This window comes from Fukomys damarensis, unplaced genomic scaffold, assembly GCF_012274545.1.
Source record: "Fukomys damarensis isolate Sample0158 unplaced genomic scaffold, DMR_v1.0_HiC HiC_scaffold_22, whole genome shotgun sequence".
Taxonomy (NCBI): Eukaryota; Metazoa; Chordata; class Mammalia; order Rodentia; family Bathyergidae; genus Fukomys; species Fukomys damarensis.
Window position 1 is genome coordinate 7,971,973 of NW_022900934.1, and position 22,676 is coordinate 7,994,648.

At 43.2% G+C, this 22,676-nt stretch overlaps 1 long non-coding RNA gene and 1 pseudogene across 1 annotated transcript; both read left to right on the top strand.

The window, feature by feature from the left end:
• The first annotated feature begins 4,627 nt into the window (after positions 1–4,627).
• Positions 4,628–5,469, top strand: LOC104858085. The gene is made up of 3 exons (XR_779033.1): positions 4,628–4,707; positions 5,097–5,304; positions 5,426–5,469. It is a non-coding gene; the product is annotated as an uncharacterized LOC104858085 (long non-coding RNA).
• An 8,804-nt stretch (positions 5,470–14,273) lies between these two features.
• LOC104858084 lies at positions 14,274–16,260 on the top strand (annotated as a pseudogene).
• Positions 16,261–22,676: the final 6,416 nt, after the last annotated feature.

The following is a 22,676-nucleotide window of genomic DNA, read 5'->3' on the forward strand; positions in this document are numbered from 1 at the left end:
CCGGGGCTCTGACTAAGCACGACACTGCTGTACACGGTCGCACTGTACAGCGAGCACACAGCAGCGCAGCTATGCCAAAGTCCAGCAGACCGCTAAGCCGGTTTCCATGATTTGTTCGCATCTACCGATGTTTGGATGCTCCTAATGCCGAGTCCGTTTGTATCTGTGAAAGTTCACAAGTCAAATGTTCATTAAGTCAAGGACTTACTGCATTATATTTCTTTTGTATAATGCTGGTCTGAAGCACACAGTATCATGCCAAATTCTCTCACCAATCATAAAATGCAGTATTCCTGCTCACTTAGTAATTCTTGCTCAAGAACAAGAGGAAGGCGAGTATGCCTGGGCATTTAGAGCATCCCGCTGTTACGCTATCAAGTCCTTCAGGTAAATAAAGGAGGTGTGGGAAAACCTTGAACTGTCTGCTCATCAACCAGGTTTGCACATTTGATTGAGAAATAAGTTTTAATACATATTAATAGTTTGCAAAAGTTTGTATTAAAGACTAAAGTACTACAAGGGTGAGTCAGCAACCAGAAGAATATGCACATTGAAATGACTCTTCCTAACAGCATAGACCAAAGTGTTTCCCCTTTCTCTAGTCACTGTCTTAAATCTGAAAGACTACCAGAGACAGCCTGTCCACACTGCCAGTGTTCCCCACCTCTGCCCATTGGCCACAGCCACAAAGCCACCATCCTCTTTCCCCACCTAGTGAGAGTATTGTTTCCGCCATGGACCAGCTGAATTCATTCACATTTGATACCTTACTACAAATTTCTCAACCAGCTTCCACAATGACCCCCTTTAAATCCAAGTCAGATTTTGTCATTTCTCTGCCCTAAATCCTCCAGTGGCTTCCTACATCAGAGTAAAATCCAGAATCCTTATGATGACGTTCAGAAAGCCATCACTATCTTGTCCTCCCTCCCCATAGCCTCCTGGATTTGGGTTAGTACTGATCTTGAAACACATCAGAAACTCCTCAATGTGGGTTGTGTACTTTCTGTTTCATTGCCTTAAACCCCTCCTTGAGATTTCTGTGGCCTGTGGATTCTTTGCTTCAAGCATCTATACCCAAGAGGGCAGCCTTCCCTAAATTCTGATGTGAAACTGAATCCCCCACCACCTGCTAATCTCTTCTCAGAGCACTTAGTATCACCTGCCTCATAGGATATCTGTGTGTTTATTTTGCCTTCCCCTTTAAATACAAAAGACCACTGGATAGAGAATCAGTCTCTCCTGTTGGTCACTGCCTCTCCAGGTATTACAGCAGTAGTAGCCACAGGGGCACCAGCAAAATTTGTGAAATGCATGAAAATAATGAAAAATCACATAGAAGCACATACATGTACAGCACTAAAGTGATTGGTCCAAGGTCACAGATAGTCTAAAACAAAGTCTTTGGCTCCAGGTTTAATTAATCTAACACAAGGTAAACTAGAGAACTTATTACAGCAGTACATGGAAAGATTAATGGTATGAATAACCACACATTTTGATCCTTTCCACAACTACTGGTTCCGTGTACAGATTTCACAGTCATTTCATAGATAATTTCAACTAAATCTCCTATGAAATGCTTCAGAAAATACATTTCCAATGTTCAGTGTAGGAAAGTTTGAAGATAGTATGGCGCAAACAACATAACTGAAGATTAGGCTGTAGCAGTAGTCCACCATCTCTCTAGAAAATCAAACAGCTTCTCAATGTTCACCAATAGAGCACATAGAAAGGTATACATTTGCCAATGCCTTTCAGAGAAAGACTATCCTGTGATTTGTGTTTTATTCTCCCTACCAGAATTAAATATTTGTTTCCTGAGCCAGTGCACTAATTATTCAGAATGGGTCATTGTTTCTATTAAGCCTATGGGTTCATGCATTTCAGAGTCAACTGAAAGGCTCCCTCATGTCAACTAGTGGTCTCTTAGATACCTGAATGCCCTATTTCCTTTAAGTCTCCTGCACTTCATTATTATTTGCTAATTTAAGGGTGTCAAATTTTGGTTCGTCCTCCAGTGTACAAGAAACTTAATTGCGGTCCCTGACCTTAGTACTGCTCCTTAACGATCCTCACCGACATGTCACGTCATTCTCACACTGAAGAAGGCTGAGTAGGACATTACAAATTGGGGTGTGACTTCTGAAGTGGGTCAGAAGGACGCTGTGGCTGTCATTTTGCTCCCTCAAATCACACACACACACACACACACGAACAGCTGAGAAGCCTGTGAAAAGGCCACCACGTTAAGAAACTAAGGTCTCCTACCAATGACCAGCACTACATGAGCAAGTCTTCTTGCAGAAGACCTTGTAGCTTCTGCCGAGCCTTCGGATGAGTGCAGCCCAGCTGACAGCTAGAACCCTTTAAACCAACTCAGATTACATCATTACTCTGCCTAAATCCTCCAGTGGCTGTAGCCAGAATCTCTCACCTAAGCTACTTCTGACTTCCTAATGCAGCAAACCATGCAAGATAATAACGGTTGGCTGTTTCTCAGCCACTATTTTGGAGTTCATTTGTTCTGTAGCAATAGGGAATTAATACATTACAATCATAAGCATCTTAGAAGAGAGGATACATACTATCATGCCCCTCCTTGATATTCTACAAAGCAACAAAGTAGCCACAATCCCCACACAGCACGATTGTAATCTCTGACAAACATTCCAAGACAATCAAACCAAAATCCTTAGACTACATTGATTCTGAAAAGTAGGCTTATCTTGGTTGCTAGGTTTCTTCCCAAACATGGTTTGAGTAAAATAATTCTCTAGGCTGATTTATTCAATAATCTACAAAAACTAGGGAGCCAGAAGTCAATATTTCAATAAGCCTAAGTATTAACCCAATCCCACTTTTAGTTTATGCACATGAATTAGCTCTCTCTTTCTTAGATAAGTTTGACCTTCATGGCAAGTTCTATTACTGGATTTTGAAAGGAATGAATTGCTTTGGTGTGATTTCATTTTTAAGTCTTCAAATTGCAAGACACTAAAATTGCACTCTATTAGAAGAACAAGTGTGGTTAATACCCGATTACATTTTCCCTACTGTGAATGGGGAAAAAAGAAGAAAGGCTGCTTTTTCGTACCACATCTATACTGAGTGGATAGATGTATTTTCTCTTAGAAGAAAAACATGTAGTAAAACTGGAAAATTAATTGGGTTAATATGCTCCTATCAGGAAAATCTTTTACTTATATTTGTCTACACAGACGCTGAGAAAAGGAATAAAAAAATCCAACTACTTTACCATTCTCACAGGAATATCTAGTAACAATTGTGTCCATAAAATCAACTCAAGCTAAAATAGTGCCTGTCTCTCATGATTCAGCTATCGTTATGGAATTAAGAGAGTCTACAAACAGAGAAAAGAATATAATGCAGATATTGTGAGTCTAAAAGTTCAGCTTTACCTGAAATATCTTTCTTAAAACATTATATTTGATTTCAGGTGGTAAGAGCCAAAAGATACTTCTATCTAATATATTTCTGCTTTCAAATTCCCTCTGCTCTTTCTTCTTTTCAAATGCCTTGTTTAAGCTTTGCCTGAAGATGCTGTTTCCAAATATTAAATTACAATGCCTTGTCTGATCTCCTCTTTGAATTCTTCATCAAGGGGAAGCCCCTCTTTAAAAGTCTCTTGCTGAATGTTACTGTCCAAAGACTATCCAGTATTTTAAAAAGCTGCAACTCTAAAAATGTTCGTGCGCTTACAGCTGTGCCCCCAACCCACCCAGCACAATTTCCGGCACACTTTGTTTTCTTTCCTGGTGCACGACTGAACAGACTTGTTTGTAGAGGGCCACACCTGCATGACGCTATTCCAGCCAGGTGACTACAGGAGGACAGAGAGAGCCCACCTCCAGGACAGCTGACCACCTTTCCATGCTGTGTCCTGCTGTGACTCAATATAAATGAGCCAGCGTAGTGCGCGTAGTTTTGAAGAAAGGTATAAGGAGATCGAATCTGTGAATCCAAGATTTAGAAAAAAGCATCCAACCCAGGCACTTGCCCTGGACTTTGACCTGAACAAGAAAGAAGCTCTTATCACGTGAAGCCACTGAGATTTGGAGGTTATGTCGATAACAGCTGGAGTCATCTAACACGACTGAAATATAGCACTGTACAAGAAAATTTCCATAAAAATACTTTTAAAATTTGCATATAACTGTGGAATATCTTCCGTGTGCCAGGCACTATCCCAGGCAAATCGAGTTTATAGTAAAAGAGAGAGCAGATAAGATGTAAAATGGCAATTGTAAAATTGTATCTTGGGTTTGGCATAAGAAGTGTTGTAAAGAAGCTGAAGGAGGCAGTGCAAGAGAGACCGACTCACAGCAGTGCTTTGGATGGGCGTCTCTACAAGGATATTTGAACTGAAATCTGCTGATAAGGAGCCACAGTTTCCAGTGCAGGAAGGCGTCTCATCCAAACGCTTTGCTCTGGGGGGTTTCTGACATTGCAGAAAAGGCAAAAGAAGTGAGCGAGTGGGAGGTGATAAAATGAGAAGTGAGGTTGTAAGGCGTAAGATCGGCAGGCCAGAAGGGCTCATGGAAGGATTTCGTAGCCATGCCAACAAGGTGAGACTTTATCGTGAACATGACAACGAACCAAAACATTCCAGAAAGGATGCATCTCACGCTGAGAAATGGTGACGTACTGTAGAAGATTTGAAAAGGAGAATAACAATAACAAAAGGTTAGCTGCTGCCTTCTCTCCCTCACACATCTGGGCTATCTCTACTTTTTACTGTCTTTGAGATAAAAACTAAAAGTAACACAAATTGTTCCCGGGACAGAAAGGCCAGTTACATCTGCTGGCAGGTAATCGATCACATCCGGTGGGTACTGACCAGTTTTACATGTGTTAAGCAAATTCAGTTCAACATCTCATGGGCTGTTTTTCTGTGGTATTGTTGTTGTTGTTGTTGTTGTTGTTGCTTGGGTTTTGTTTTGTTTTTTTTTTTATTCTCCTTTGAACCAGCTGTAGTATCCTATTGATTCCCTCATTCACTCATAATGGAAATAAAATATCTGACCTATCTTCCTTATACTGTTATCCATTTTAATGTTGCCTTTTCTAAGCAGGATCATTCAGCAGCATAAATGACCTCCAGGGCAGGGTCCTCTGCTGCCAAAGGAACATTCCACCTGCCTGTCACCCAGTTCCAGCATCCGCTTGTTGGAGTTAAACAAATCAACACAATTGCACAGCTAATCCCAAACCTACTACACCAATAACTACCAAAAGGAATCTTTAAAATGCTGTTTGGCGAGGTACAAATGACAGAACAAGGTACAACTCCACTATATCCCTTTCCGTGGGAGATCCCTACAGCTTCCCTTCCTCTGTTAGCCGCTGTTCCCTGTCTACACCGGGGTCATACACACACGAGCCTCTCCTTCTCCTCCTAAAGAACCTCAGCAGGCTACGGGAAAGGAATAACAAGAACAAACGTGCACCAGGTAGTAGCGGTGGAGGTGGCTCCTGAGAAAAGTGGTCTGCAAACCCGAGCTTCCTCTCCTCAGAGGGAAACACTGATGAATAAAATACGCTAAGCACCTTTTGATACCTTGGTTCCATCTGCTGCTCCACTGCATCAGCAGAGTGGAAATGGCCCCACTGGGGCAGGACTGCTTTCGGGTTTTACCTTGTAAAAGAGGACATCAGAGGAGCCTGGGCAAGTTGCAGATGCTGGTGTCGCCTCCACACTTCCAGAATTTCCCATGGCAACGTTTCCGTGTGTTTTGCAACCTCGTGTCTTTGCTAGAATTTTGGAAGCTACATTAAATTTAAAGCGTGCATACATTCTGAGTTCCAAACGAATGTGGGATAGAGTTTATTAAGACATGGTAGTTATTAAAAATGTGGTGAGACAAATGATATCCAAGAACCTCTTGGGTGGATCCCAGCCGGCCTGCGATTTATTCTTGGGGTGGTGTTTCAGGACCTTCCCCTGGGAGCAGCAACTGTGATTGACTTCGACCTCACCTTCTCCCTCCGCCCTCTGCACAGCTCACACTGTCACACTGGATTGGACTGATGACATCGGATTTGCTTTTACTTTAATGAAAATGCCACATGCTTAAGAGACATTTTCTGTGTTGTCTTGGTGTCAAAAAAGCTACAAAAATTCCCAATCATTTAGATAAACTTTATAGGGAGGTGACCAATTTGTCTCAGTGTTGTCATTCCCTACTAGAAGCTTGAAATCAATTTTGTGCCTCAGCTAACACTAATGTCAGGGGTTACTATGTCCCTGGGTTTTCCTACACCACTCCCTCTCCAGCTTTGTCTTTACCCCTACTTTTGAGTTTGTTACCTTGTATTTTCCTTCGTCCTTGAACCTGCACTCTGCTGAAACATGGCAGTACTAAGAAAAACATATGGGGAGAAATATAACTAAAACATTAAATACAATGGAATACTATTTGGCCTTTTAAAAAGAAAGAAATTTTGCAACATACAGTAACACCAATGAGCCTTCAGGTGTCAGGCTGAGTGAAATAAGGGAGACCCAGAAGACAGATATGGTATGATGCCACTTATCCACTCATTTAAAATAGTCAAATTCATTCAATCAAGGTGGAATTTGGGTGCCTGGGGCTCAGAGGACGAGGAAATTGGGAGCTAAGAATCACTGGGCATAAAACTTCAGTTAATAAGATAAAAAATAGTTCTAGAGATCTGCTGTATAACACTGTAGCTATCTAGCTACAGCCCATGTTAGCGTCAGGTACACTTAAATTTTTCTTTAGCAGGCAGATTGCATGTTAAATATTTTGCCTCAATAGAATAAAATTTATAAAAATATTAAATAACCTAACAAAGTCACCAGATCTACCAAGTAATAACTTTAACTCTGCCTCTGTTGCCATTAATCTCAAATATATACTGTCATTTTAGGTATTAATGAAAGCAGTGTCTTTTTTTTTTTTTTTTACCAGGGAACCAACTTAGGACCTTGCACTTGTGAGGCAGGCAGGGGAACTACTAAGCTAAAATCCCTGGCCCCAGTAAGTCTTATCTAAATGAAAACTTCAAGCGGACTCTTTTCAATGATGGAAGGATACATTCCAGCAGCACTAGTTGACACCCTTTTCTTGGATACAGTTTCAGATTGAGCCACACAACTTATTTATAATGACTGGAGCTGATGGAAGGACTGTTCGTGGTAAGTCAAAGAAATCCAGCTCAAAATGGAGAGAGCAAAACTGGAGGATATTAGCTTGTGCAGTGAACATACAAACAACCAGCTCCAGGTTTGGTTGTATCCAGAAGCATCATCAATTATTTTATCTCTAGGCTTGGCTTTGCTTGAATTTGTTCTATTTACATGAAGTCTCTTTCAGCCCAGAGCTAATTCTCCAGCACACCAGGCTTATATCTCACCTACCAGTGTAGCAAACCGTGAATAGTGTTAGAACACATTTATAAAGTCTTCATATAGATAATATGGTTATATTATGTAATAGAAAGAATGGTTTTATTGTCATTAAATGGTGGCTTGATTTTTAAATGAATAGTTAGAAGACAAATAGTTAAGAGACAAAAATATATTTATAATATATTTTGACAATAAAAGACTCCATAAGGAAGAAGCTTCCTCTGGAACACAAATAACCTCTGCTGAAGTTCTATCCAGATTACCTAGGACTCCTTTTTTCTTTGATTCAGTTTTATTTATCCTGCAGGCATTTAGCTGCCTTTACACAATCAGTGCCCTTGTTTTTCTTATATTTTCAGTTTCAAGTCACTGAGCCAAAGCCCATGATGAATGGCTGTTCCATGACTTCCTGATTTCAATTTTTTGGTAAGTAAACAATACTAGTATTTATGGTTAATATACTTAAAATATTAGAGGAAAACAAAACAAGGTAAGAAAGGCCAATGAATTCTGGCAATAAAAGAGGGTGAAACAATTTGGCAAGCTCACTGGGTCTTGGCTGAGGGGTTTTTGGCCCCGAGGAGGAGTCATAACTGCCAGGCTAAATCAGGGCAATCATATGGATGCATTTATAATAGCAAAGTTGGTTTTGACTAAAAAGATAAAATCTGCAAATACACACACTGCCCCAGCAACAACCATTTCACCTTTACTAAGTATCTCTGGAGACAAACAAGATTTTCTGTATATACACACACGTACACATGCACATGCACACACACACACACATTTTTCTGATTCTCTAGTGACTCCATTTTCTCTTGGCACTGAGGTTAAAATGGCAGGTTGGAGAGGGAGTAGAAAAAGCTATACTCTCTGCTCTTTGACCATATCTCTAAACAGACCCTCCTCCGACTGCCTCCTAACAAAAGTCCTTCCTCTCTTGGGTTACATGAAGTGAGAGGAAGAAGAAAGAAAAGAGAACACAAAGGTGAGAAAGAATCAGCAGAATTGTATGGACATCTTCAAAATGACGGAGTGGACCAGGAGCTCCCACAGCGGCACCAAGTGGACAATTCTGCTGCTGGTTTTTGAGGACTTACTGTCTACCTGGCTTTGGGAACTTGATCCCATTGGATCCTTGAGGAAAGGCACAGCAGACATCACTCGTGCTCTATGTCACATCCCCAGGCTTCTAGTTTCATCTACATCTGTAGTGGCCAGTTCTGACCCAACTCAGACTAAACCTCACACCAACAGACTCCAACTCAGCCTCGGTTGCCCTCTTCCCTGTGGGAATATGTTCCACAGGTGTCTCAAGAGATTCTTGACCAAAACCCTTATGATTTTTCTGAGTCCTCTGCTCATCTTTCCCGGTATTGCATTCTCAGTGTGAAGGATCCATTTCTATAGAAATAGCACTCACCTAAGTCCTTGCCTCAAGCTGTACTTCCAAGGGAATCCAAGCTAAGACACAATCATAGTACAATCCCTACTTGACAGCTGAGAAAACTGAGGCTCAGAGAAATTCAGTTCAGTGTTGGAAGGGAACAGAACCAGGGTTTGAGCTCAGACCTGGGAGGCACAAAAATATGTGTGTTTGCCAGGGGCCAGTGCTGCCTCTTGGAACACAGAGACCCTTTGTACCACCTCTACCCCTTTCTCTATCAAATCATGCAGACATCTCTCCACAGGTCTTGTGTTAGAACATTCCTGTTCCATGTCTTTGAGGGGCTTCATGAGACCCTGCTTGCCTCTGGAAAAATCCACCTCGATTTTGAGTTCTATAAGGCTTGTAGTGCAGGAAATTCAGTTCCATTCAGGCAGTCTTGAGAATTCACAATGTGCTATTTGTTGCAGCACTAATTGCCAAGGATAAAATAATGAAAATAGAGGGGCTCCACTTCTCAAGGAGACTGCAGTGGGGGAGAATAAAACATAAATCAGTGCTGAGTGAAGGATGTGCTTGATGCAGCTCATCCTTGTGGAAATAGCTGGGGGTGAGGTAGGGAAAGGTTATCAGAAAAGATTTCTAGGACCCTACCTTTCAAACTTGTATGTGCATTCAGATCACTTAGAGATCCGATTGGAAAGCAGACTGATGAGGAAGTCTGGGCCAGCACTTGAACTTCTGGTCTTCTGACTGTCATCTTTCCCATGAAGGTGCTGATGAGACTGGCCCACACTGTGAGTAGCAAGGTGTGCAGTGTTCCCTGGCCTTTGTCTTTAAAAGCTGAACACATTTCTCTAAGAGAACATAGGTAATCATGGTTCTTAGTAAATGCCACCCAAGTATCAAAAAGGTTGGCTAGAAGGATATTAAAACATACAGCAACCTACTCCATATAATTCACGATCAGGTAGCAACTCGGAAATGTTTTTAGGGAAGGCAGTAAAAATCTAAATATAATGCCCATGTTAAGCACTTTTTTACAAGAAAAAAAAACTCATAAAATGAGGGGTTGTGAATTGCATCTCTTCTTACCTGTGGTTGTATTTCTAATTGAATTGCAAGTAGAAAAATCCTCAGACCATAGAGGTTCATGAGTCCAGAGGCCTTGTAGAGGCCGTATCCTACCTGATGTCCAAACAGGGCTGTTCGTCCATAAATATTCATAATTAATAAAATAATAACATTTATCTTTTCAGCACCCAATATGTACTCATACTTTATATCGATAGGATAGAACTGAATACACACAACAATCCAACCAGGTACTACGATTAACCCCATTCTATAGAAAAAGAAACACAGGCTGATATTTAGGTGGACTGAAGGTGAGGACTCATCCCTCCAAGTAAATAGTGGAGCCAGGCAGCTGGCTTTGAGTTTAGGCATCTAGGCTGGAGTGTGTATGCTGGTATGCAAGGATAACTTCTAACATAAGATGTAATTATGGCATATAAATGCAAGAAAAATGTATCAACTTACTAATTGCAAGATAAATATATTTAACTTACTAATTAGTGAGGAAACCAGTAGTTGTTACAAATAGTTCAAAAAAATTCAGAGGGCTCACGAATTTATGAGACATGAACTTCCAAGGGGTTATAAAGCCAGAAAAGCTGTTCAGTATCCACAGAACAGCAATCGGTTGCATTTACTAAACTCAGTCTCCTTTTGTATAGATGGGAATCACCTGTGTTACCCTCAGCCTTTTCACAGTTGTGAAATAGACTAAACAACAGCACGCAAGGCGGACAAGCTGGAGAGTTAGTCAGGACACTCACTAAATTTCAGTCTTTCACAATTTTCTTCCTACTAATGATCATGCTGCTACCTATGCTTTCTAAGTAAAAGTAAACAGGGTGAGGGTCTAGAAGGAAGATGTCAGAGGTATGACGGAAATAGCCTTGACTTTATTTTTTTTTTCATCTTTGAGTTTATTGGTACATTTTAGGTATACTGTATAGTTACATTCATTGGGATCTTGCACCTCTACGTGACAGGTCTTGGTTCTCATTTTTTCCCCTTGTCCCCTGCCCTCCCTTCACCCCCTCCTCCCCTTCCCCCCATCTACAAGCACTTTATTTCCATCTTTTCAGCCTTGACTTTAAAGCCTATGATCAAGTTCAGCCTGGTGTCTCAGTAGCTACTAATTGTTGTTGCTGTACTCACTCAGAGACTGACCAGCCAATGCTCAGGGCTATCAGCTTGCTGCCCTGACCTGAGGTATAAAGAAACAGTCACTGTGGTGAGGGAGAAATGGTGCAACCGCAGTTTCATAAATATTTTTGGCCCAAAAACCCATAGCGGGGAATTTCTAATTCAAGATTCTTGTTGACACACTATGGTCAGGACAAAACTTCTGAGTTAACTGGTACCTTAGGTTCTACTTACTGCTAACATCCTGCTGGAATGGAGACAACAGTGCCACATAGCATTGGGGGTCGGAGTGCGGGGCTGGTCCTGCTATGTTTATCTCCATTATGGTTTTGGCAGGAGATCTTCAGCAGCAAGGGGCCGCCATACAACACATTTCATCACCTTCATGTCCTCAGCCCATTGCAAAGATGCGAGTGATCTATCAGAAGCGGCACTCTGTTCCCCTTTTCCCCTTCCTCTGAGGCTCCACAGAGAACAGCTGCCCACACACACACACACACACACACTTATCGTAGTCATGTGTGTTTTGAGCCATGGATCTCCCAAAATTGGAACCAAAAAAAAAAAAAAATTCAAGAGGCTCTGAACCTTCCCAGACATTGCTGAGTAGTGTTGGACTGAGTCGTCAGATTTCATAATTAGTATTTTAAAATGCCTAAGTAGATGACAAATTACCCAGCTCAAGCACTCTTCATTTGCAACCCGTATTAACCACTTCACCACAAACAGATGTGGCCAGAGCTCAACAGGGCCAATGAAATACTGGTCTCGTACAGTGTGGTAGATACTTGTGTGACTCAGCTGCAGTGGATCAACTTCAATATTTAGATTGAAAGTAAGAAATCTGCACCCACACAAATGCCAGCTCATCCTGTCTTAGAACTTATCAATTACAACAATTAAGTCACTGGCACATATGACAAGACTTAGTACTCAAAAAATAGAAGCCAACAAGACAAATACTTCAAGCTTCTCAACCAGAATTGCAGGCTAGTAGAGAGGTCTTCTGGTCTACTTCTCATTTTAGTGCGTAAGATCCTTCTACAGTCGTGTGCCAGGTGGGGCAGGCAGAGCAAGCACTATTTTTATGGATGTGCATTTTGGAAAGAGTGAAAGGAGAGCACAGTTTCTCCCTTCCCTTGGGAGATACCTTCCTAGACCCTAGATCGACACAGTCATTTCCCTGTACATACAAAACTCTGATAAGGTTTAACTTGTAAGTGCGTCATAGTAAGAGATGAAAGACAATGATAGATAGAAATATTATTCCTATTTTAATAATAAAAGAATTTAATATAGCTACATGTTGTAATGAAAGTTATGTAAATGTGGTCTCTCCCAAAATGTCTTACTGTGTTGTGTATCTTAGCAACCTCAGTGTGCAATTTTTTCTTTCTTTATTAAATGGAAAACGTCCAGCTTTTCACTTAAAGGAAGCACTTTTCAGCTTCTCCGTGCCACGTCCAAATCACCAGTAGCACTGGTCCTGCACTGTGCAGCCATGAGCCCCGGACGGAGGATAACACAGCAGCTTGGCTGATGCCTGAGACAGCTACTGAGGGACTGGCAAGAACACAGCCTATGCAGCCCGTGAACACTAGAAAAAGGGGTGACTCACATCCCGGGCAGGAGAAAGCCAGATGGTGCAAGGCCCCAACACTCTACTCAGAATGGCTTGCAATTAAAAACCTGGGAACTCTTCCTTTCTGGAAATTCCATTTAGTATTTTCAGACAAAACTTGACCACAGACACCTGAAATTGGGGGAAATGACACCGTGGATACCGTGCTTGATTTGGGTAAAGTTTAACACTCTGTCCGGCAGGGTTGTATCAGCCACTCGACTGACCCAAGTTCCAGAATCTTTAAAATGCTAAGAGATCCTGTGACTTGCAAAAAAGGGACAAAGTACGAACAGTTCCCAGAGTAATTTGGTCGCACAAGCCTTTTTCAGGAGCCACCCATTAACTTCTTTCTACCAGAACTGGTGTGGCGACGGTGGTAACGGCGGTGGTAGGTTTCCGCTTTCATTTTGTTTCTGTTGTTTTTGTTTCTGCATTCATTTTGGGAAATGACCCCTAAGCCAAGAAGAGGAACCATGTGAGGATTATTAAAGCACAGTATGTGAGGAGATGGCATAAAAGCCTTCAAAGTACCCCACAAAATGGAGCGGCCAAGACATAGTCTCACCGCTGAGGCTGTGGCATGAGTATTTGCTACTCAAACGCTCACTGCCATAGCAATTATGTATCTTCCAAGAGAGCTCACTGAACACTGCAAGAATTCAAATCAGCATTTTTACATCTCCTTCATGTTTCTCAGCTCATCTGGCAGATCTATTTTTCACTGCAATAAACATGACAATTAAAAATTAACCCAGTCCCCTGGTGAGCTGCTCCTCGTGTGTCTTGCTGACAAGGATGGACTAGCAGAGCTCATCTGGGAAGAGAGAAAGTGTAGTTTTTAGAAATGATAAGTTGTGCTTCACTGGCTATGAAGAGAATGGAGACTTAATTCCCTGTTCCACGGTTCTGATATCTAAGTAGAGCTCCAGTGTGGCTTTCAGTCAAATCTAGCCGTGCCTAATTACGATTCAGAATAATCATATATGTAATTCATACCAATTTACAGTGGACAGCGGAAGGACACATGACACAGCAGACAGCAAATAACCACGCACCTCTCTTTAGCTCTCCTCATGCAGACACAGGGATTGTTCCTTTCTGTTCCAGAACTCCTTTGTGACAGCTCTAACAGGGTGTGGGGGACATGATGTCACCTGACTTCTGAGTCTTGCTTTCTGACAAACTGCTGCTGGGTGACATGTCCAAGCTGCCCAGTTGGAGAGGCAGCGTGGGCTACATGAAGGGCCCCGCTGACTGCCAGAAGGAAAACCGGGCCATCGGAGAGCACGAAGCTCCCCGCTGGACTTCAGGTGAAAGCAAAGGTCTGAAGGATCCCAGCCAGCACCACAGAGAATTACAGAAAACCAGGCCAGCCACTCCCAGCTCTGAATGTTGACCCATAGCGTAGCTTGGGGTGGGAGAGAAGCTCTCACAAGTCAAAGAGTCTGGGTACGGCATGTCAGGCAGCAAAAGAGGAGAAGTAGATTTTAAATAAATTTTGATAAATCCCACAATACGGCATGAGGCAGCAAAAGAGGAGAAGTAGATTTTAAATAAATTTTGATAAATCCCACCACAAGTTTCAGATACTGTTTTATTACTACAGAAGTGTTTCTAAATTTCCCAAACAATAGCTGTGAATTTTGACTCTGCAACACGTTCTTAGTAATCATTTGTAAAATTTAAAAGTTCCTCTCAATAAAAGTACGAGTCACTTATTTATGTTCAGAGTAATGGTAAACATCATTCTCTTCCCAAGTTTGAGCGGAAGCCATCCAAACAGAATTTTCATTTAATTCTTATTAGAGATGAGTGTTTTCCTGTTCACTTTGCTATTGTAATCTCAGCACCTAAAACAGTGCCTGGCACACAGTAAGAACTCACTAACTATTCACTCAATAAATGTGACTGATGTGACTGGGGACTTCCATGGAAACCAGTTTTGGGGGAAAGACCAAGAGCCATAAAACACCTGCTTTCTGCTGAGTGCATTTAAGGCCAACCCAGGGGCTGGAGGCTGCAGCTGTCTGTCAGGTGATTTTCCTCTTTTAGTCAATATGCCGACCCTGGATGCCCCAGAACAGAGGCTGAAAAGATTTAAGTACCGAGGAAAAGATGCATCTGTGAGGCGACAACAGAGGATGGCTCTCAGCCAGGAGCTCCGGAAGGCCAAGAAAGATGAGCAGGCATTTAAGAGGAGGAATATCACCTACCTTTCCCCTGACCTAGCTTCCTTAAAGGGATCAGTCTCACACTGGATGAAATAATCAAAGCATGAATAGCTCAGATCTGGCTGTATGCTTCCAGCTCACCCAGACAATCAGGAAAATGCTGTCCCAGGGAAAGAATCCTCCTCTCAAAACGATCATTGAATCAGGGGTCATCCCCAGGCTGGTGGAGTTCCTGAAGTCATCCCACCACCCCTGTTTGCAGTTTGAGGCAGCCTGGGCTCTGACCAACATCGCTTCAGGGACTTCAGCGAACACCCAAGCAGTTGTGAAGGGGGTGCCATTCCACTCCTTGCTGAGCTCTTGTCTTCCCCCAATATGACTGTGTGTGAGCAGGCAGTGTGGGCACTCGGCAGCATAGCCAGTGATGGCCCAGAATTCAGAGATGTTGTTATCTCCAGCAATGTCATGCCACGTCTGACAGCCCGATTTCATCAACCATAGCAATCACATTTCTACAGAACATCACGTGGAACTCGTCCAACCTGTGCCGAAGCAAGGACCCATACCCCTGTGAGGCGGCGGTGAGGCAGGTTCTGCCTGTCCTCTCCCATCTCCTCCAGCACCAGGACACCGAGATTCTCTCAGACACCCGCTGGGCCTTGTCCTACCTCAGGGATGCCTGCAGTGAGCGCATCGCCCCGGTACTTGACACAGGGGTCCTGCCCAGGCTGGTGGAGCTCCTAACCAGTGTGGAACTCGGTGTTTTGACCCCTTCTCTCCACACAGTGGGGAACATTGTCACAGGAACCGATCACCAGACCCAAATGGCCACTGATGCAGGCATGCTGAGGTGCTGCCCCAGTCCCTACAGCACCCTAGGTCCTCCATCCAGAAGGAGGCAACCTGGGCCCTGAGCAATGTGGCCGCTGGGCCCCACCAGCACATCCAGGAGCTGATCACTCATAATTGGATGCCTCCTTTGGTGGCTCTGCTAAGAAATGGAGAATACAAAGTCCAGAAAGAAGCTGTCTGGACAGTAGCTAACCCTGCAACGGGCGCTTCTGCGGACCAGACGTTCCGGCTCGTTCACTGTGGAGTCCTGGGGCCGCTGTTGAATCTGCTCACTGTCCCAGATGTGAAGATCATCCTTATCATCCTCGATGCCATCTCTTATGTTCTCCAGGCTGCAGAGAAGCTGAGTGATAAGAAAAGCTTGTGTCTTCTGATGGAAGAACTTGGTGGGATCGATAACAATGGAGGCTTTACAACTCCGTGAGAACTGTCAGAGAAGCTGGGCTGCTCTGCAAATCACTGAGAACCACTTTGGTGAGGAAGAAGATAATTGACCTGCGTAGTCCAAAGCCAAGATTGTGAGTGTGTGAATTTCTCCACGGGAAAATAGCAGAGGTTCCACCACTTCTACACCCATGACTCAATGCTAAAGGATACATCCTTTGAGAAGCAGCACTGCTATTTCTTAGTGTATCACAAATGTAAGATTTTTTTTAACTTAATAAAATGTTGAGCACTTTGAAAGAAATAAAAAAAAATGTGACTGGAATCATAACATTTGAATAAATGACATGAAATTATCATCTCCTCTCAGCAAATCCATTCAGTTTGGCTTTTGTTTTGGTTTGGTTTGGTTTGATTTTTGGTTTTTGGCTTTTTTTTTTTTTTTTTTTGGTATCCGAACTGACAAAATGATATTCAATCTGGAAAAGTAAATGTATTGGTTTCATGAGACAGCATTATAAGTCCTTCCATGGGTAGTTGTGCTGCTAATAACCTGAAGAGTTCGGTGTAATTCAGGTAGTCACTCCCGGAAAGAAGCCAGCACCTCCTTCTGCCCCTGCATTTATGTTCTGTTCATTCAAACCTCACTGCCCATTAGCCCATTAATAATCACAGAACGCAAACCGGCCATGTACAGGTGATTTAGCACTCCATATTACCTTACTGCTTGAAAGCATTTATCTAAGTAGCAAAATATTTAGCAATTTCCACAGTAGAATGCTTTTCAGACAAAGAAAATTAAGGACTTGCGATGTAGTTCAGTGGTGCAGCACATGTCCAGCATAATTAAGCCTTGAGCACAATCCCTAGCCTTGCCAAAGAGATCAGACAGAGAGAGAGAGAGAGAGAGAGAGAGAGAGAGCTGCAAGCAGAAGGTCCTGAGTTTGATCCCCAATACAAAAAATTTTTTTAAAAAAAGAGACAGAAAGAGAGGAAAGAAAAAAGGGAAGGGACAAGAAGAGGAGAAAATATAGTTAAAGGGCAGCCTTAATGTTAGTAATTTATTACTTGTACACTACTGCATTCTGAAAAATATTAACATCATCAACAGATGTGACCAAGATCTGAAATAGAGCCATATTTGTGTTTCTTAATTTGTTCTTATCACTGTTACTATCAACAAAAAGCTATTATAAATATTCTCATTTATGTACATTTTTGTTATTGTTCGGGGATATTTTAGGATATCAAGAGCTACGAATCTTACAGGTTTAGTTTCAGCAGCCAGTGCCCCTGGCTACCCCCAAAAGATATATGAATTTGCTTTGTGCTACAGAAATCAGAAAGCCATGAAAAAGCCTGAGAAAAGTCAACTGCTTTACAAAGACATATGACGAGATGAGAAAGGAAGCTGTAGAACGCCAGGGATAGTCTGTTACAATGCTTGCAAGAAATAAAAAGTTAATAATCTATGTGTATAAATAGGCAGAAAAGAAAGGAAAATTAAAGGGAAGACATGTACCGACTTGGCGATGATTTTCTCTAAAAGTCATCCTAGGGGGACTAACACATTCTGTATCATGATTCTTAGTGATACTTTAGTTTCATGTTCGCATATTTATTTTTGTTTCAGTGCCATATTTTCTTTTTTATGTTTTAAATCTTTGAAACATCTGAATCTTATTTAATAATGATCCATTTATTTCAGTTATGTGGCTTTTGCCAAATACCAAATACTCAGCAGTTTCTTACATGAGAAAAGACACCCAACCAACTTTCCTGCTCCCTCTCCATCTCTCATCTAATTAAAGACAAAGAGTTTGAGCTGCTTGTGGTTCCCCAGAGGCTGATGCAGGAGGATCTCACATTTGGGCAACCTGGTGACTTAGTGAAACCCTGTCTCAAGAAAAGAAAAAAAGGACTGGAAATGTAGCTCATTGCTGGGTTCAGTCCCCAGCATGGCCAAAAGAGGAAGGAGAGTGAAAGGAAAAGGAAGAGGAAATAAAGAGAGGAAAAAGATGAGGAAGAGGAAGAGAGGAAGAAGGAGAAGAGAATAGAGAAGTAGAAGATGCCGTTCACAGTTGCTTCTATAGTTTCTCTGGGGCGCAGGGTGCACCATAAATGTCCTCAAACACCCGAGTTCCGCCACCTTCCGCATCTTAGGTTTCTCAGCCTTGGACTCTGTCCTTAGGCACGGAGCTTCAACACCCTGCAGCTCCAAACGTGCACGCCCAGGTTCGGGCGGCAGCAACACGAAGACAAGCGTTCCCCCCACACTGTGTCCCCCACCCCACCCCCGTTTCAGTACAGAACATACATTTCCCCAGCCCCTTCCCCTCCACGCCCCGGCCCGTGGCCTGTGACATCTCAACCCAGTGCGGTCAAGGAGCAGCAGCTTTTCTGGCACTCCAGTCACTCCCTGAGGACAGGCTCAGAAAAAAAATGCGGCTCCATTAGCAGTCAATCAGTGCCTGCCACACTCTCTGTCTCCAAAGGCGGTTCCCGCCTTTCCTTCTTCAAGGACTTGAAGCACGTTTAGATGAATAAACCTTTCTAGTAGAACCATCATTTCTTCTCCTGCCTCTCCTGTGAGTTCTACCATTTTGTGGAATTGCTGACGATCCTTTTTTGGCAATGGGTTTTCTTGGGTTCCTTGTAATTTTTATTGGATCTGATCTCACTGACCTGATCCTTCTCTCCAAGAACCTCATTTCCTTTTCATCCTTCGCATGATCTGGTCTGCTGTCCTCATCGGTGCCCCTTTGCTTGGTTCTAAGCCAAGAACCATGCAGGGGTCAGATATCCAAAGCCAGGTCCTCCCTCCTGCGTGGAGCCTGCTCCTGGGAAAGAGACTTCAGAGTCAGAGTGAAGGGATGGGCTACACCATGGAGAGGGCGGGCAGGAGGATGAGTAAAGGGCACTAACACAGAAAAGTGAATGTGGCCCCTGGCACTTGGGTCAGCAGGTGCCACACAGAACAGTCTGGAAATGGTAGCTTTCGTGGCGATTATATGAGGAGGGGGTCATAGGGTCAACCACAGTTGTACTGGCATAAACCAAAGCCACATTTGAATATTTACAGATGCAAATATTTCCTCCTGGCTCCTAAAAAGACAATGAACTTTTTGACATAAAAGCTTATACAAAGCTTGTTCAGAGGTTGCACAGCGCTCTCCACCCAGCTTCAGACCATGCTGCGTGGAGAAGACGAGGCTGCGTGGTCCATCGTGGTAAGCGAGAGAGGCTCTAGATTCTGAGGGAGGCTGCTGCAGCTGCAGTCAAGCAGCCCAGGGGCTCTGGCTCTCCCTGACATTTCTCAGCCACTCCAAGAGCATCCCTCGTCCATGGGCTGGCAGCTGGAGACTTTTGCTAGAGCTCTGACGTTTGAATCCTGGCTTCTCTGCTCCCTGTTCTCCACAGTGTAGTCTCTCAGACCCTGTTTTTATATGACGGAGCTTCATCTGAATCATGAAACTTCAGACATTTACAGCAATACAAATTAAATCTTTTTGGTAGATTTCCATAAACACAAAACTATTTTATGTGCCCAGTGTCACTCCAGCCCTGGCCTCCTGCAAGCTGCCCCTTCCTTCTTCCTGAAGCAATTTCTTCTTGGAGCAACCTGTGTGATTGGAGCAGGGACAGGAGTATCGCAGTAGCCCCTGCTCCACTGGCCCAAGTGGGCTCTTGATCCAGACTAGACCCACCCGTGAAGGACTTTCCTTGGAAAACTGAGAACCGGATAGAGACAAAAGAAGCCGTAGAGACCGTGCAGAAAAGTCCAGGGCCCCAGCAAAGGGGAGACCAAGAGGAGATGCAAGAAAATGAACCAAACTTACAGAGAGAAGCGGGACCAAAAAGAAGGCAATGATGTTTATGGCATGTAAGTGTGAGAGTCCAGCCTGAGGTCTAGCTGTATCCCTCTTCTGAGATCACGTGGACATCTCCAAAATCCTTAGACAGCATGCCTAAACTGATCGGTGGTGGCTTTTCATCACTTACAACCAAAAGAGAAATCCAAGCTGTTGGAAATCTCAGGTCTGTTGTTTGCTATTAAATGCATTTGTATATCAGTGGCATTCCATTGTTCTCTACAGAGAAACAGCAGCCACAATCTGCTAGAGGTGATGTATTTTAGGCAGGACTTGAGAACTTCACAGCAACACAAATTAATCCTTCTTGGTAGATGTATCCATTGTATGAGAGCATTAAAGCTACATTGATGTCTTCATGAAAGTCAGTTGCTGTACAACTTGTTGCTTACAACAATTGCTTACACATTTTCCTCTTGGCAAATAAATAAAAATGGGAACAGGGTACATAATATTTCTCTCTCTTTCTCCCTCTGTGTGTGTGTGTGTGTGTGTGTTGGAGACAAAGGAAGAAATGCTAAGTCCAGTGCAAGTTTAGCTCATTGATTGAGTGGGGGAAGGTACCAAAGCCAGAGATGAAGTAACACCAAGGAAGTTAACCAAGGTAAAGAAGACTAATTTTATCCACTCGCTCTGGAAAGATGTTTTAAAGAATTTCCACATCTCAGGCAGTCTGTTCTCTCTACCTTAGGCATTCTCTTATTCACCAAAATTTGTTGGCCTTTTTTTGTGTGAAGACGACATGTAAGCTGCATGAGAAAATAAAATGAGTGGGAGGTATAACTTCAAGGGAAGGGAGGACGGAGCAGCCGACAAGGATTTGTAAGAGTTATAAATAGAGTTGCGGTATATTCGGTGCATATCTTAACAGCCTCCTATCTAGTAAAATACTGCAGAATAGGCTTCTGTGTGTGAAGTGCTTACCCTAGGGGCTCTGCTGCCCAAGTGGAAAGCAGGGGCTTCTGACAAGCTGAACATGGGTCCTTGTTTACAGTGGTTTACAGATATTTAAAGCAAGTATAGCTATTTACAGTTACTTACTGGCATTTTGCACTTGGGCCACTTGTCTGACTTCTTTGTGCCTCATTTTATTCCTATATGAAATGGAGAAAGCAACATTGTCCACCATGCAAGGTCATGGTGAAAACTAAGTAAGTTCCTCTGTAAGGAGCAATCAAACTATTGCTTGCAATGTTGCCAGTACCTTCATAGTATGTGATGATTATTTAGTTTTATTTTTACTGCTGTTGTTAAAATGGTAAATACGATCTCATCTTAAAACTCCCAGGGATGGGAGCGTTACTATTCCTACTCAGAGGCACTGACTTGCCTGACATTGCCCAACAGCTAATGCAGAACAGAGAACAAATCAGATCTCTCTAAACCCTAAGAACCAACTTTTCCTGTGCAAATGCACATTAACCAGAGAAAACAGCTAATACTGCACACCAGATGGAAGCCTGTGGTCAATTGTTTCAGAACCTCAGTGCATACCTGACTCCCTTAGGGAACTTACTTTATGGATTCCCAATCCCCACCCATGTCCCTGAATCTGGGAGATGTGAGCATCCCCTGAAATTTACCCAAGACAGTTTGCAATCTGACTGATCCAGATGCCAACCTCGAGTGCAGACTGTCCTGGTCCCTTTGGACTTTAGGGCAGTAGCAGTGCCAAATTCCAACCTGACAGGTAGGAATGGCCATGGTGGTGGACAGTGGACAATTTCAGGGCTACCACATAGCTCGAGCAGAGGTGAGGGGGAGAGAAGCATACAGTGGACCACAGTGTTTGGTTGGCTGCTCCAACCATAGTGGTGAGAAGCGCGGGGACTCAAGGCTGGGAAAGAAAGTAGGGATTGAGGGTGGAGGGGTCTCAAGTCATAGGTGGACCTGGTATAGCAACTGCGCTCGATTTCCACAGCTGTCCCTATACTGGGTGTCTGCATCCTGTATTACTTTGATAATGCATAGCGTCCTTACGGGTTTGTCTTCTGATCTTCTGTGTCCTTTCCTGAAACACTGGCACTGAAGTCCATTTAAGTAACCCTAACCCAATCATGTCCTTCACACTGATGAAGGACAAAATTCATAACCATGACGTGCTCCGGCGACCTCGCCACCTGCGTCTACCTAGGCCTGCTCGGTGCACAGGACTTGTCTTTGATCAGTTTCAGTCCCTGGTGCCAGTCCCACGTGAGATCCCTTCCCCCAGCTGTCCCTTTCCCCTGCCAGACTCTTCATTCATCTTGTCATGTGGATCTCAGCATAAATCTCACCTCTCGGAGCTGGTATGTAGCAGCCCAATCGAAGCTTTTTTCATATGTCTTTCCTACCTCCTCGCTCATAGCACCTGCCCATTTCTCACAGTCCCCACCCCAAACAGGATGTAAGTACCGTGTGAGGGAGCCCTTGAATATTTTCTGACTGCTTTCTGTGGTCTGAATGTTTCCCCTAGCTCCAACCCCCGATTCATATGTTGAAATCCTAACTCCCACAGTGAAGCCTTTAGAGTCTCGTCCTAATTGCAAAATTTCCTGTGCTTTAAGTCGTAATTGCATATTTAATCGTACGAAGTACAAACTATTTGTGGTAAGGCAGACAGAAAAATTGATGATAGTCAATGTGTCCAAGAGGGACAACGAAAGAATTCACAAAGGCGGAGCCCCCTGCTTAGGCTCAGGGTCCTCATCAGAGAGGCCGGAAGTCACCATAGCCCCACCTCGCTCCATGAGCGCATTCTCCGAAGGCACCCACTACGACACCAATTCTG